This window comes from Mustela nivalis, assembly GCF_964662115.1.
Source record: "Mustela nivalis genome assembly, chromosome: 13".
In the NCBI taxonomy this organism is placed as follows: domain Eukaryota; kingdom Metazoa; phylum Chordata; class Mammalia; order Carnivora; family Mustelidae; genus Mustela; species Mustela nivalis.
Window position 1 is genome coordinate 76,174,857 of NC_139032.1, and position 15,188 is coordinate 76,190,044.

Sequence of the window (15,188 nt, forward strand, 5' to 3'; positions counted from 1 at the left end):
TATGTGTGCTTCTCTCACTTTTTATTTTAATGGGCTAGTTCAATCAGTATCTCTCTTCCCAATGAAACTGTAAGCTCCATTAAAGTGAGGACCTTGGCCTGTTCTAAGCGATCATTTGCATCCCAGCACAGGTTTACTCTCTGATGTAGAGTAGATGGCTTGCAGGTAAATATCTGAATTAAGGAATAGATGGACATGAGCCTCTTGCCCTTGAATCCTTTCCATTCCTGTAACACTTATGAGACTTCAAACTCACTCTCTCAATTTATCACCATAGCCTCAAAGGTAGATGGTCTTAACCTTACTTTACTGATGTAGAAATGATAGCTTGTAGCACTAATTCTCACTCTTGCACAATGAGCTGTCTCTGTTGCAAACACTTGGCCTTTCTCTGTTCCTGCCACTCCCAGACACCAACTCCAGGCTCCCCCACCCCTTTCCAATGGGCTAAAGCATCTCAGGGGTAAAAGGCTTTTAAAGGTCACCTACTCAGAAATCCCACCTAATGTTTCCTTCAGCACCAAATCATCCTCTAACTTCTTCTTGGAAACTTCTAATGATGTAAAACTTACTATGGTTTTAGGCCTCCCCTTCCATATGGGACAGCTCTGTTAAGTCTAGGCGGCTTCCCATCCTGAAACTGCATTTCTCCTCCTAAGCATCAGACCCAGACTCACTTCGTGTTATTTGGACGCTCTATCTGAGGTGCTCAAGCCCGCCCCCTACCTGACAGTCATGCTAAGATTAATGCCCTGACAAGGTGCATGAACTCCTGATGCCAGGAAATGTGGGACAGTCTCAAGTGGCTTCTGATAAGGTTTATGTGTCTCAGTAGGGATAAGTGTGTATGTGGGGGTGGAGGGTGCACGTGCACACATGTGCAGGCATATTTAAGGCACGGAAGGGAGGGCAACAGTGGAGACTCTAAAAAGAAGACAGGTCGGGGTGCCTGGGTGGCTCAGTGGGTTAAAGCCTCTGCCTTTGGCTCAGGTCATGATCTCAGGGTCCTAGGATTGAGCCCCGCTTTGGGCTCTCTGCTCAGCAGGGAGCCTGCTTCCCCCTCCCTCTCAGCCTGCCTCTCTGCCTACTTGTGTCTCTGTCAAATAAATAAGTAAAATCTTTTTAAAGAAGAAGATGAAGAAGAAGAAGACAAGTCTACAAAACTGCTAAATCCTAGGACAACTGATCTCCTGATCTAGTCTAATTCACAGCTTCCCTCCCAAGTACACAAGTTAATAAGCCTGATTGCAGAAGGGCAACTCTAGTACAGTGACTTGCCTGGGTTTAAATTTCACCTCTTCCATTGCCAGGTGGGTGACCTTGGACAAGTGACTTAACCTCTTCTCATCTGAAAAACGTTGATAATGTTTGTATCTATATCTTGGAATATTTGGAAGATCAATGAGAAACAGAACCAATGAGGAATTTACAAATTCTAGGGTGTCTAGAGCATCAACAGAATCATTTGTTCTGGGGCACCTGGGTTGCTCAGTGCTTTAAAGCCTCTGCCTTCGGTTCAGGTCACAATCCAGGGTCCTGGGATTGAGCCCTGCATAGGGCTCTTTGCTCAGCAGGGAGCCTGTTTCCTCCTCTCTCTCTGCCTGCTTGTGATCTCTGTCTGTCAAATAAATAAATAAAATCTAAAAAAAAAAAAAAAAGAATCGTTTGTTCTACTCTATGGCCAACTAATCTTTAACAGAGTAGGAAAGAATCGCCAATGGAAAAAGGATGGTCTCTTCAATAAAGGGTGCCGGGAAAACTGGACAGCCAGATAAGGAAGAATGAAACCGGACCCGTTTCTTACACCATACACAAACATTAAAATCAAAATGGATGAAGGACCTCAATGTGAAACAGGAATCCATTAAAATTCTAGAGAAGAACACACGCAACAACCTTTTCGACCTTGGCCACAGCAACTTCTTACTAGATAAGTCTCCAAAGGCAAGGCCAAAAAAAAAAAAAAAAAGTAAAAATGAACTATTGGGACTTCATGAAGATAAAAAGCTTCTGCACAGCAAAGGAAACAGTCAACAAAACTAAAAGGCAACCTATGGAATGGGAGAAGATATTCATAAATGACATATCAGATAAAGGGCTAGTATCCAAGAACTATAAAGCACTTACCAAACTCAGCAATCCAAAAGACAAATAATCCAGTCAAGAAATGGGCAGAAGACGTGAGCAGACATTTCTCCAAAGAAGACACACAAATAGCCAAAAGACATGTGAAAAAATACTCTACTTCACTTGGCATCAGGGAAATACAAATCAAAATCACAATCACTAGTCAGAATGGCTAAAATTAACAGGACAGGAAACAACAAGAATGGGAGGCAAGGATGGTGAGGATGCGGAGAAAGGGGAGCCTCCTACACTGTTGGGGAGAATGCAAGCTGGGGCAGCCACTCTGGAAAACAGCATGGAGGTTCCTCAAGACATTAAAAACAGAGCTTCCCTATGACCCTGCAATTGCACCATTGGGTATTTGCCCCAAAGATACAAATGAAGTGATCCAAAAGGGCACCTGTACCCCAATATTCATAGCACCAATGTCCACATGAGCCAAACTATGGAAAGAGCTCAGATGTCCATCAACAGATGACTAGATAAAAAAGATGTGATATATAGATATAGATATAGATACGACATATATGTGATATATATATGTATATATATCAAATAGCAAAAATATATATTTGCTATACAATAGCAAGAACCACATGGATCATAGGTGTAAACCAGCTAGGGCTGCATCTTTTATCTGCCACTCAGAACAGTTCAATGAGGAATTAGTGTCCCTATTTTACAAATGAGGAATATTTTACAAATGAGAAATCACACACACACACACACACACACACACACACACACACATGGGACTATTGCTCAGACATCAGAAAGAATGGATATTTACCATTTACATCAATATGGATGGAACTGGAGGGTATTATGCTGAGCAAAATAGGTTAATAAGAGAAAAACAATTATCATATGATTTCACTTATATGTGGAATGTAAGAAACAGGGCAGAGGACCGTACAGGAGGTGAGGGAAAATAGAATGGGAAGTCATCAGAGAGGGAGAAAAGCCATGAGAGACTCTTAACTCTAGGAAACAAACAGTGTTGCAGAAGGGGAGGTAGTTGGAGGGATGGGGTAACTGGGTGATGAGCATTAAGGGGGGTACATAATGTGATGACCACTGGGTATTATATGCAACTGATAATTTATTGAACACTGTATCTGAAACTAATGGTGAGCTATAAGTTGGCTAACTGAATGTAAATTAAAAGGAATTATCTGTTCTAGCCCTTGGTCTTCACCTCAGCATTATTCAATTCTTATGCAAGTCTGGATTTGTAAATGTTCCCTGGTTACCTGCTGGTGATTTAACCACAGTCAGGAATTCCTCTTCAAGCTACCCACTTCCTAACTAGTGGAACACAGCAGACCAAGGTAGACAATTCAGTAGACAAAGGTAGAACTGCACACTTAAATCCAGAGCTACTGAGTTAAGCCTACCTGATTTAGGATCCTTCTGGGCAAGCCGCTACCTCTCCAAACTTGGTTTCCTCATTTGTAAAACAGGGACACTAATTCCTCATTGAACTGGGTGGCAGTAAAAGACGCAGCCCTACCTGCGTCTGAGAAATCTGATCTCATACGGTTCTTGCCGTCACGCTACAAAGTAGGGATCATTGCCCCCTTTTACAGATGAGGAGACTGAGGCTCAAAGTGACGTAGTATCACCTTACAAGCGACAATATAACCTTACCTATTTCTAGCGAAAGCTGTTAAATCTCTGGGGAAGCAGTTAAATATTCAGAAAGTCATACTCTGCCTGGCAGGGAGAGGGACCCCTGGATACTGCCTAGTACCCCATAGTAGTGGCTGATGTCATTTGTTTGCAAATTAGAATTCTTTGGATGATTTCTTTTTTTTTAAGTACTAACACACCAGCATGGCTCTGTTGTATTTGTCTTAAAGAAAGTAAAGGGCAGAGTGAAGAATCCCAGTATAGCACAGGGGACCCAGAAGTGGGACTTCCCACAGACTAAGGCATAACCAGGCATACCCCTCCCCTCCCCGACTTTTATCTTCTTGATGTTAAGGGGCTAGTTTGCACCGAAGTTTATCATTTATTCCTGTCTCTAGTGAGATAAGGTGGGCTGCTGCGGGTAACGAGAAACTGGAAAAAGAAAAAAAAAATAGTAAGAAGAAAGAAAGAAAGAAAAAAGGCCATGTATGATCTCCTGCTGCCCTCTAGTGCCTGCTTAAGATGACTGCTCTTGGGGGGGGAAATTGTTCTTCCATGCCAAAGAATGATTACCGCGTGCAAAGTAACTTTCTAGGCTTCGAGGACAGTGGGTAGAACAGGTAACGGTTTGGCTTCCATACAAAGAAGCCTAGCGTAATGACTATGAGGGTTATGAACAAGCATTTGCTAAGCAGGTCTATTCAGTGCCAGGTTTGGAGCCAGGCACTGGTTGGGGCGGCAGGGGGGGGGGGGGTTCTGAAAGGGTGGAATTAGGAACAGTGATTTGTTCCACTCCTACTGGCACCCAAGTACAGAGACCTGATTCAGTGTATCTCCTAGGAACAAAAACCCAGAAGAGGAGGAGAAGGAAGAGACTGGAGATAAGACACAGAGAAAAGATAATCAGTGGAGCTGGATCCTATAAGAAGCAGGAAGAAGTGAACTCCCAGGAAACATTGGAAAGGATGTGGTCTGAATGTAAGACAAATCTAAGTGGAATTTTGCCATGAGACCAGGGACTCTGGGTATAGCTATGCACGCTGTGTACCGCACAACAGTGATGGGACAAGGGTGCGAGTGGGGACTGAATCCAGCCTTGCCCCACTAGTCGTGCCTGTGCCCATAGGATCGAATCCAAGTGGAGGAGCAGTACTTCCTAATTTATACAAAAGCTAACTTACGGGTTAGCTGAGGCCCTGCGTATAACAAGCTCTCAGAGCCTCTGCCCTATTACGTGCAAAGTAAGGCTAGTATCACCAATACTAATGCAAAGTTCTTAGAATTTGAGATAATGAATACAGTAAGAAATTTCAGTTCTTATTGTATTCATAACACCCTAATTTTATGTTTTATTTTATTTTTTTAGAGAGCGAGAAAGAGACTGAAAGAGAGGGAGGAGGGGGAGGGGCAGAGATGGAGGTAGAGAGAGAGAGAATGAACCCCAAGCAGAGTCCAAGCCCCGTGTGTGGAGCCCCACGTGGGGTTCAGGCTCACAACAATGATATCATCACCTGAGCCAAAACTAAGAGTCAGACATTTAACGGGGGATGAGCTACCCAGGCACCGTAACCTAGTTATATTTTTAAGATGTGGTGGGATAAGTGCTTGAAAAGGAGGAAAGGTAGAAAGGAAATTCACGTTTCCTGAGCTTTTATTCATCTTTGTCAAGCATAAGACATTATGAATCTCACTGGCTCCTCATAACAGTGCTTTGGACAAGGAATATAATTTTAGAGCCATATTTTACAAGTGAGAAAACAGAGGTTCTGAGAGGTGACAGCCTTCGGCCGAAGTCCACTACATATTCAGGATGACTCCAAAGCCTCTTTTCTGTTCTGTCCTGCCTTCATCTACTGGGATCCCATCATCCCTCTTTCTTAAAAACTCTGCTCAGAACTTGTCCCCTCCAGGAAGTATTCTGAGATTAGTTCTTCCTCAATTCCTTTCTCCTTCTTCCAGTAGCTTCTTAGGTTACAGGTGAAGGATGAAATGCTCAAAAGGAATCATTCCAGGGCAGAGTTCAGGGAACTGGAGGTCTCTGTGGGACGTCAATAACCTGCTTCAGATGGAGACTCCCAGATTACCCTGCTTGGGCATGACCTTGATGCAAAAGCCAAGCCAACCAGGCATGCCAGGCCATCCTGGGGCCCGTGGGAGGTTGCCAGATGTGAACATCAAGGAGGGTGTGACCTTGAGTGGGGTCAGTTGGAGGATTTGGTGTGAAGAGACAACAGAAAACAAACTTAAACTCTCTGGTCACTTCCTGGGACACTCCAGTCTTGTTGTCCTACTTCTAACTATTTCCACTGAAATTGTAATACTCAAATTAAAAGATCATCTTTAAACATATTGACCGACAGTGCTTTTGAAGAACAGATTCAAAGTGGGTTACTTCTCCCATTGGCATCCCCCCTTGCTGTAGCTGTGCAAATGAGCACACCCATCAAAAATATAAAACAAAATACCAGTAGAGGGCTAAGACCCATTAGGGACTCCCTGTCTTGTTGCTGAGGAATAAGGAATATTGCTAATATTAATAATAGCTATGTTTTACAGGGATATATTCCAGGTCAGATGTTCTATTTGTTTTGCAAACTTCATCTCCTGTAGTCTGTACTAGTCCTAACAACAGTGAGAGGTAGGTTTCCTTATCATCATTCATTCATTCATTCATTCACGCTTACATGCATTTATTTTAAGAAGTCCAATACAGGGCTGGAACTTACAACCCTAAGATCTGAACTCTAGACCTGAGCTAAGATCAAGAGTCCGATGCTTAAGCCAGGCACACCCCTTACTACTTCTTAGGGATGAAGAAATGGAAGCTCATAGAGATGAAATCAGGGGTTGGAGTGAACTGGACGTCAAGCCATTCTGTCTTACTTGCAAGCACTTTTCCACTATCTTAAGCTGCATCCAATCTGCTAGACTATTAGAGATTCAGGGCTAGACAGTTACAAATTCTGAGAATTTAAAGTGCAATTTCTGTTACTTATGCCCATTACATCATACTGATTAGCAATAAAAACCTTAAAATAAGAATCTATGGAAAATCAATAGGTAATTGGTTGAAAAACTATGGTGTATCCACAGAGTTGAGTCCATGTACTTAAAAGGGAATTAGGACAATCTTTATATGTAATACGGAGTAATCACAAATATATCTCAATTAAATGGAAAAAACAAAGTACAGAGCAATAGTGATTTCTTTTGTACAAGAAAGGAATATAAATATATATATATATTATATAAATAGGTTTCTATATAATATGTATATGTCATCCATATACAAATTAGATAGATAGATACAATTTTTCACTAAGCAACACTGAAACAATTAACCAAAACTAAAAAAATAAAACAAAAACAAAAAAGGATAACCACAGAGGGAGCAAGGAAATAGGGTCAAGGAGACAAAGATACAAGCCAAAGTTTTTTGTTGGTTTTTTTTTTTAAGTGAATCTTATTATAAGTTTTAGTTTGGACGCACATAAACTATTATACATTTTTTAAATCAAGAAAGACAAAAACAATCATTGAATTATATGCAAACTGAGGGGAAAAACTAGCTATATATCAATATGTTGGCATAACTACACAGAGAAAATAATTATTTTAAGTGGCTTTAAAATGCAGTATTTGATTGCAGATGTTTAGGGAGAAATATTCCAAAGGGAAAAAAAATGATCTGCAAATAAATCTTAAAACTAAATGTAATGGATTTACTGCTAGCCATAATATCGGTATGGTTATTATGAAACTATTTGTATAGATTGTGGACTAGAGCAAACAAGCCATTACTTTACCATCATTAGGAACTAAAATCAGAAGGGTAAAAAGCAACTAACTACCCCAGGTATAAAGTCAAAGAAGGTAAGGAAAATTCTGTACACTGAAATGTTAATTGGAAATCATATAAACTCATAATTCATTTTTATCATTTAAAAAATAAATGTTTCATAGTTCTTGCCACTGAAAAGACCTAGAAATAATGGCAATCTAATAGCAATAATATGCTTATGCCCAGACTCTTGTTTTGAAATACCATTTCCCACTAAGAGACACAAAAGATTCTTGGAAAAATTCCTTAGTCCAACTCTGGAATAGGTATGGTACAAGCTGAGCCTGGGACATCTTGCCGTGCCAAAAAGAGAGATCTGCCAAAGACTAATGTGGTCATTTCAAAAGGACATAGAAGCCCATCTAGAGGGGCTCACACTGGCCTAACATTGAATAAACTGAACATCAAAGAGAATAATGACTGCAATTGATTGAAATAGATCAAATAAATAAGTTTCACAATATACTTCACACCAACACCAAAAGCCAAACCCAAAACCCCAAACCAAAAAGCAAACAAAGCCTATTGATCACCATTGGGGATGGCGAGGAAACTAGGTCATTATCTGAAAATTGAGTTAATCAGGCTTTAATCCTGTGACTTGGATTTCAGGATAACTACCTTTTTCTTGAGGGCAATTCCGCAGGCAGAAAGAATGACAGAATTAGGAAACTGCCATTTTGCAAGCTCTGATAAAACAAGAGATCTAGACAGCTATCATCAATGAATCCTAGAGCCTTTAGGAGAGGCTCTCTCCATTAGGAGAAAGGTTGATGGAAAAATGTCTAATCAGTGGATCAGACTTAACTACCTGACCTGCTGATCAACCCTAGTATCACTTAAAATAGTAAACCAGACAACTAAGTACCTTAATATGATGCCAGAGGACACACACAGCGTGGCCTGTATGCTGATGTTCATTGGATCCATGGATAAAATTCAAGGGTCTATGAACTTGTATAGGGAAAACAATATATCCTTATTTTAAGTATCCTGAAATGTAATTTAGCATTTCCTTAAATTATGAATGCAGACAATGAACTATAGCACTGTACCACTTCCTAGGACTTTGTCACCTACATTTTTATCACATTACTGTTGCTATAAATTATAATTTTTTCTAAATATTTAGAAATATAAATATTTCTAAATACTTACATTCCATACTACTTAGCAATTACAAGTTGCTAGATTTTCCACTGGATCTTATCATTAATAATTAATAGTAACATATATAACACAACAGATATGTTCTTAAAAACATTTTGATAACTCTAACTTGATATAGTTTTTCTTCTGTAGACTCCCTGAACTTAATTTTATGAATTTAAAAAAAAATTATGCTAATATAAGTGGGTCTATAGTCATCATCATTCTACAAAATGGGTCCATGGGACAAAAAAAGTGATGAATCCTAGGAGAAGAGTACAAATTAACACAAAGAGGGAGCCATTGGCTAAATATGCAAAGTAGACAATTGTAAAGAACAAATGAGTCAATGTCTTCAACTAATAATGGCATGGGCAAAATTTTAGATGTGACTATTACAGACTAAGGAGACCTAGTACAACACATAGACATTTTGATCCTTATTTAAAGACACCTACATATATATATATATATATATATATATATATATATATGCGTATATATGCATATAATTGCGTACAGAAGCAATTTAAGGACATTAGAGTGAATTGCTAGATGTGATAATGATGCTGAGAGATTATGCTAAAAAATAATTGTCTGTTGGAGATAAATACTGCGGTATTTAAAGGAGGAGTGATAGGATACCTGGGATTTATTTTAAAAGACTTCAGCAACAAAAAACAAATTGGGAGCGAGGGATAGTAAAACAAAATCAGCAAACGATTGACAATAATTATTGCAGGGTGATGGTCACACAGGGATCCACTATACCATTTTCTCTCCTTGCATGTGCACTTTTCTCAATAAAATACAGAGAAGAGAGGGCTGCCAGAGGATCACACAAAATCAGTAAGGCAGTTATTGCTGGGGATGAAGAGGAATTCTTCACCTCTATAGTATGTACTGCTCTGATGCTTTTTTCTAAATGCATTTTCACTCGTATTATGTTTACATTTTTTAAAGTAGCAATCAAATGTTCTCACTTTTGTAAAAATAAATTAGAATAATAGTTAGCAGTGACATGAGAAGAATATAAAAGGTAGAGATGGGGGAGGGGTTTGGGAAAAGGAGACTGTCTCTTTGTCTGCTGCTACCCAGTCTTAAAGATACCAATGGATGCCGTGGGCAATGGCAGCCACCATAATTAGAAAGGTGAATGAAATCCTTGAGACGAGCTTAGCAGGTAATCTGGAATGGGGATGAGATATGAGACTTAGCAGAAATAAGGCCCATGGGAAATTTCCCAGCAACCCCCACTAAGCATTGTGTTGAGTTGAGGCTAATGACACTACACAGGAAATGTTCTTCGAATGCTACTAACATTTATCCAGCACCTACTTGGTCCGTGTTTGATTACTGCCGCCCTTGGACTACATGCACTAGTTCAAACTATTAGAAAGTGGGTCTGGCCAACACACAGAAATGCATATGATATTGAAATAACGTTTCAAAATTCTGAACCAGCTGTTTCCATATCAGTTCAACAAAATTAAAAAAAAAAATCCTCCCTGCACAAGAACATTTATGCAGCCTTTTTTGTGATGGTTAAATGTTCAATAATGGGCGTGTCAACCTGCGAAAGTCTTATGTAAGCCAATCTGACAACTATGACGGCCAGAAAAAAGTGATTTCAAACATATTCCTATATTAAATAAATATAAAAATTGATATTTATTAGAAAAATATTTGGGGGTTCCTGGGTGGCTCAGTCGGTTAAGCATCTGCCTTCAGCTCAGGTCATGATCCCAGGGTCCTGGGATGAAGCTCTGAGTCCTGCTCCCTGTTCAGTAGGGGGCCCGTTTCTCCTTCTCCCTCTACTTGCTCTCCCTCGCTGTCAAATAAATAAATAAAATCTTTAAAAAAAAAAAAAAAGGAAGATACCCAACTTGGTCATAAGTATGCATGAACAGATTAAAGGAGAACCTTATAAATGTTTATATTTATATGAAGATAACCAATGTAATGGTTATATCAAGATAACAGATAAAGTTGACTCTTTACGTACTCTTTTATGCTGTAAATTTAAATTGAATTCAAACATCTATTGAACATATACCATGTCCTGGGTAAAAGCCAGATTGAGAAATAGACAGGTATTGAGTATGGCATACGTAGATCAGAGTCAGAATTTCAGCAGAAAGTAGACTAATAACAGACAGACAGACGGTAGATAGGGAGATACAAGAATAAAAGATTGAAGGAGGAAGGAAAGGAAAGTGTGGAAGATGGAAGGCAGGTGGGAGGGATGGGGCCTCTAAGAATGGCCTGGAATGATTTTATCTCCTAATATGCATGGCCTATTATAATCTCTTCCACTTGAGTAACTTGCTTTTACCCAACAGAATAGGACAATAAGGGATATCACTCTGTGACTAGGTTTCAAAAGACTGTGACTTCTGTCTTCCTCAGACTCTCTCTTGCTTTGCTGAAACAGGCTCTCATGGAGTGCTCCATGTGTCAAGGAATCATTCAAAGTCTCCAGCCAAAAGGCAGAAAGAGAGCCCTTCAGTCTAACAATCCTTGACGAACTGAATCCTACTCAACACAGGCAGAGAAAGAGGAAAAAGCAGGTTCCCCGCTGAACAGAGAGCCCCACGCGCAGCTCGATCCCAGGACCCTGGGATCATAACCTGAGCTGAAGGCAGAGGCTTTAACCCACGGAGCCACCCGGGCGCCCCCACCTCTCATAAGTCTTATGAGAGATTGTGAAGTAGGGGATCCAGCCAGGCTGTGCTCAGATTCTGACTCACAGGGTCTGTTAAATAAGAAACGTGTGTTGTTTTGTTTCATGAACGTAGGGGAAGGGACAGAACCATAAAATAAGACGAAAACAGAGAGGGAGGCAAACCATAAGAAACTCCTGACTCTAGGAAACAAGTAGAGGGTTGCTGGAGGGGAGTGGGTAGGGGAGATGGTGTAAGTGGGTGATGGGCATTAAGGAAGGCACTTGAAGTAATGAGCACTGGGTGTTATAGGCAACTGATGAATCACTAAATTCTACCCCTGAAACGAATAATACACTATATGTTAACTAAATTGATTTTAAATTAAAAAAAAGAAAGAAATGTGCATTGTTTTAGACCACACCACCTTGGGATAATTTATTATTCAGTTTAGACGTAAGTAAGAGTGATAGATACAATTTTATTATACTGTTTCATGGAAATTTTAATAATGTTAAACCTCTAGGCTCAAACAGACTTGGTTAGGAAGTACTATTTTTTTTTAAAGATTTTATTTATTTATTTGACAGAGAGAGAGATCACAAATAGGCAGAGAGACAGACAGAGAGAGAGATGAGGAGAAGCAGGCTCCCTGCTGAGCAGAGAGCCCTATGCGGGACTCGATCCCAGGCCCCTGGGATCATGACCCAAGCCGAAGGCAGAGGCTTAACCCACTGAGCCACCCAGGCGCCCCAGGAAGTACTATTTTTAATTCTTTCATTTTTCTCCTTTAGACTCTATAAGCACAAATTCCTCTTCCTCTTTAGAATTGTTTTCCAATAATAGAAGAGGGGGGAAATATTTTTTTCAAGAATAGTATAAATCACAGTAATGATCATAATTATGACAGTATCTAACCTTCCTAGAACATTCATTCTCTACCAGGCAGTGCTCTAAAAACTCGAGTTCTATTAAGTCATCCAACATTCACAACATGCCTGTTAGTCCCATTTTGCAGAGGTAGAAAGTAAAGTACAGCAAGGCTAAGTAAATTCTCCAAGGTTCCACAGCTTGTCGCTTGCAACAAGTTACCATGCTTTACTTCAAATCATCTTTTCATCTCTTCCTCAAAATAACCATCCTGGTAAAGGGGTTGGGGTTCCCACAAGGTCTGACTCCAAAGCCCTTTTTCTTTCTACCACACAGTGGTGGACTTAACAAAGCCAACTATCTTTATAATAATAATAAGTGCACTGAAATGATCATCTTTAAGAAAATAAAAGAGAGGTTAAACTAGAAATATTAGCAAATAGAGAAAATAGTGTGAATCTCATAGGATGATGCTCAACTATGTCCCCCAAAGACACAGGCTGATATCCTGTACACCAGAATGTGGCTTTATTTGGAAATGGGGTTATTACAGGTACAATTAGTTAAGATGAGGTCACACTGCAGTTTCAATTAGGTAAGATGGTAGTCACACTTAATCTGACTTTGCCCTTACATAGACACATCCATTGAGGAGAATGGCATGTGAAGATGGAGATACAGAGAGGGAAACTGATCACAAAAGATGGAGGCAGAGATATTGCAGTTATGCTACTGCAAGCCAAGGGATGCCTGTGGCCACCAGAAGCTGGAAGAGGAAAGAAAAGAGCCTCCCTTTGAGACTTCATAGAAATCCTGCTTCCACTTACACCTTGATCTCAGATTTCTAGCCTCCAGAACTGTGAAAGAATAAATTTCTCCCTGTGTTAAGCACCTAGTTTCTGATACTTTGTTATGACAGCCCTAGGAAACTGATATAGGTAGTTTAAAAGTTAAATGAAAAAAAAAAAAAAAGGTTAGTTAAAATGCTGAATAAAGAGTATTTCAAGTACTCCACAAAGAGTATTGTAAAAATGTCTCTGTGTATAAGGAATGCTAATATTGTGCCAGAGTATGCAAAGCCACAGAATTAAAATGAGTGCCTTTTCCCAGGGTATTTATTTTACTCTGAGATTTTTGTGGCAAGAGTGGTAATTAATTTAACTGGTAAGTAATTTAAACATTTAAAAAAGGACAGTCAAACAAACAGATTTTTTAAGAAGAGAAAGAAAGGGTTTTTCATTGTCACGATTGTTCTTTAAAGACTACTTATTCGATATCCCCAGACTGTCAGAGGAGTACCCCTAGGCTTCTCTCTGAGTGGGGAAACATGGGTATAAAAATATGATGAGTTCTGAATTGAGATTTTGGGAGCCAGGAACTGTGTTTTTCAGCAAACAGAGTGGTAACTACCCATCTAGTCTGAGAGGAGGGTCTGGGTGAGGTCTTAAGTTTGGGAAGAAGCTATTTGACAGCAATTCTCCCATCTCCCCAGTCTGCGGCACAGGGACTGGTAGAAGTACCCCAGGTCCCTATCCAGAAAGGTTTCTTGCCATTCTGGTGGGACAGGCCATCGGACTTTCTATCCATCATGGCAGAAACTCAGGAGAGAAGGCAACTCCTGCTGTTCCCTAGCAAGGCTGCCCAGAAGAGCTTGTTTGAGTGTCTTGGCTTCACAGTATCACACTTTGTGGTCATAATGACTGACAGCCAGGATTTACCCCATATTCCTTGACTTCTTAAGCACTGTCATATCTCCTCCTCTTTTGATCCTTATAAACATACTTCAACCGATAAAGTGAAAAGATGTCTGGGATCATAAAATGGGAGTAGTCTTTTTTTTTTTTTAAGATTTTATGTATTTATTTGACAGAGAGAAATCACAAGTAGGCAAAGAGGCAGGCAGAGAGAGAGAGGGAAGCAGGCTCCCTGCTAAGCAGAGAGCCCGATACGGGACTCGATCCCAGGACCCTGAGATCATGACCTGAGCCGAAGGCAGCGGCTTAACCCACTGAGCCACACAGGTGCCCCAAAATGGGAGTAGTCTTTGGATGGTGGTTCAGAGCATGTCCATGGGTCTAACTGGCCTAGGTACCTCAGCCCTACCAGTTCCTAGGAGGCCACGGTAGACAAGTTAGTTAATCTTGCTGGGTTTCAGATGCCTCTTTGTAAGAGAAAGCTACTGGTATCTACTTAAATCATTGCTGAGGGGATTATCTATGAAGTGCCTGGTATATTGCTGGTGTTCAAAAAACCGGCCCCTCTTACCCAGCTGACCCCTCTGAGTCATCTTGTAGCTAGAATAAGCATAAATCAGACAAAAAATGCAATCTGCTTAAAGTCACATTTCTGAGTCTGACTTTCTTACTCAGCAACTGTTCCGTCCTGGGCACAGCATTCCTCCTCCCTTGGCCCTAAAGGGTTTTGTTTGCACCCAGTGGCCAGCTGCCAGTTTTGAGCAAAATTCTGCCCCAGGGCCCTTCAGTCCTCAGTTGGGCTCTCTCTTCAGCCCACTCCTGATTCAACTTATTCCTGGTCAGTCAGGTCAAACTCTGGCTGGCCATGGACTACAAATGTATCCTTGAGGTCTAAATAGCTCCAGAGTTCTATCAGGCATCCGGAGCCCCCAGGTCTGTTCAAAGTATGCGTAAGTATACCGACCCGAGCTCCCATTGACCTCACTATCGGAAAGGCTGGGGGCTAGGGCTTCAGAAATTGGCAATTTCAAGAGCTAATTAAAATTTTTTAAATAAATTAGCGTTAATTAAATGCAAACCACTGTGTACTCATAATCTTAGCTAATCATCATAGCAAACAAACGTTATCTCTGTTTAGAAATAAAGAAATGGGCGGTGTAGAAGCTAAACAAGATAATCAGGGTGGATTCTCATCCAGTGTTGGGTCCCCAG

The 15,188-nt window shown here is 40.4% G+C and overlaps 1 protein-coding gene across 3 annotated transcripts in view; it reads right to left on the reverse strand.

The window, feature by feature from the left end:
* The window catches only part of ASTN2 (astrotactin 2), an 855,422-nt gene that overhangs the window by 187,386 nt on the left and 652,848 nt on the right, over positions 1-15,188 (reverse strand). The gene's annotated exons all lie outside the window — the stretch shown is intronic.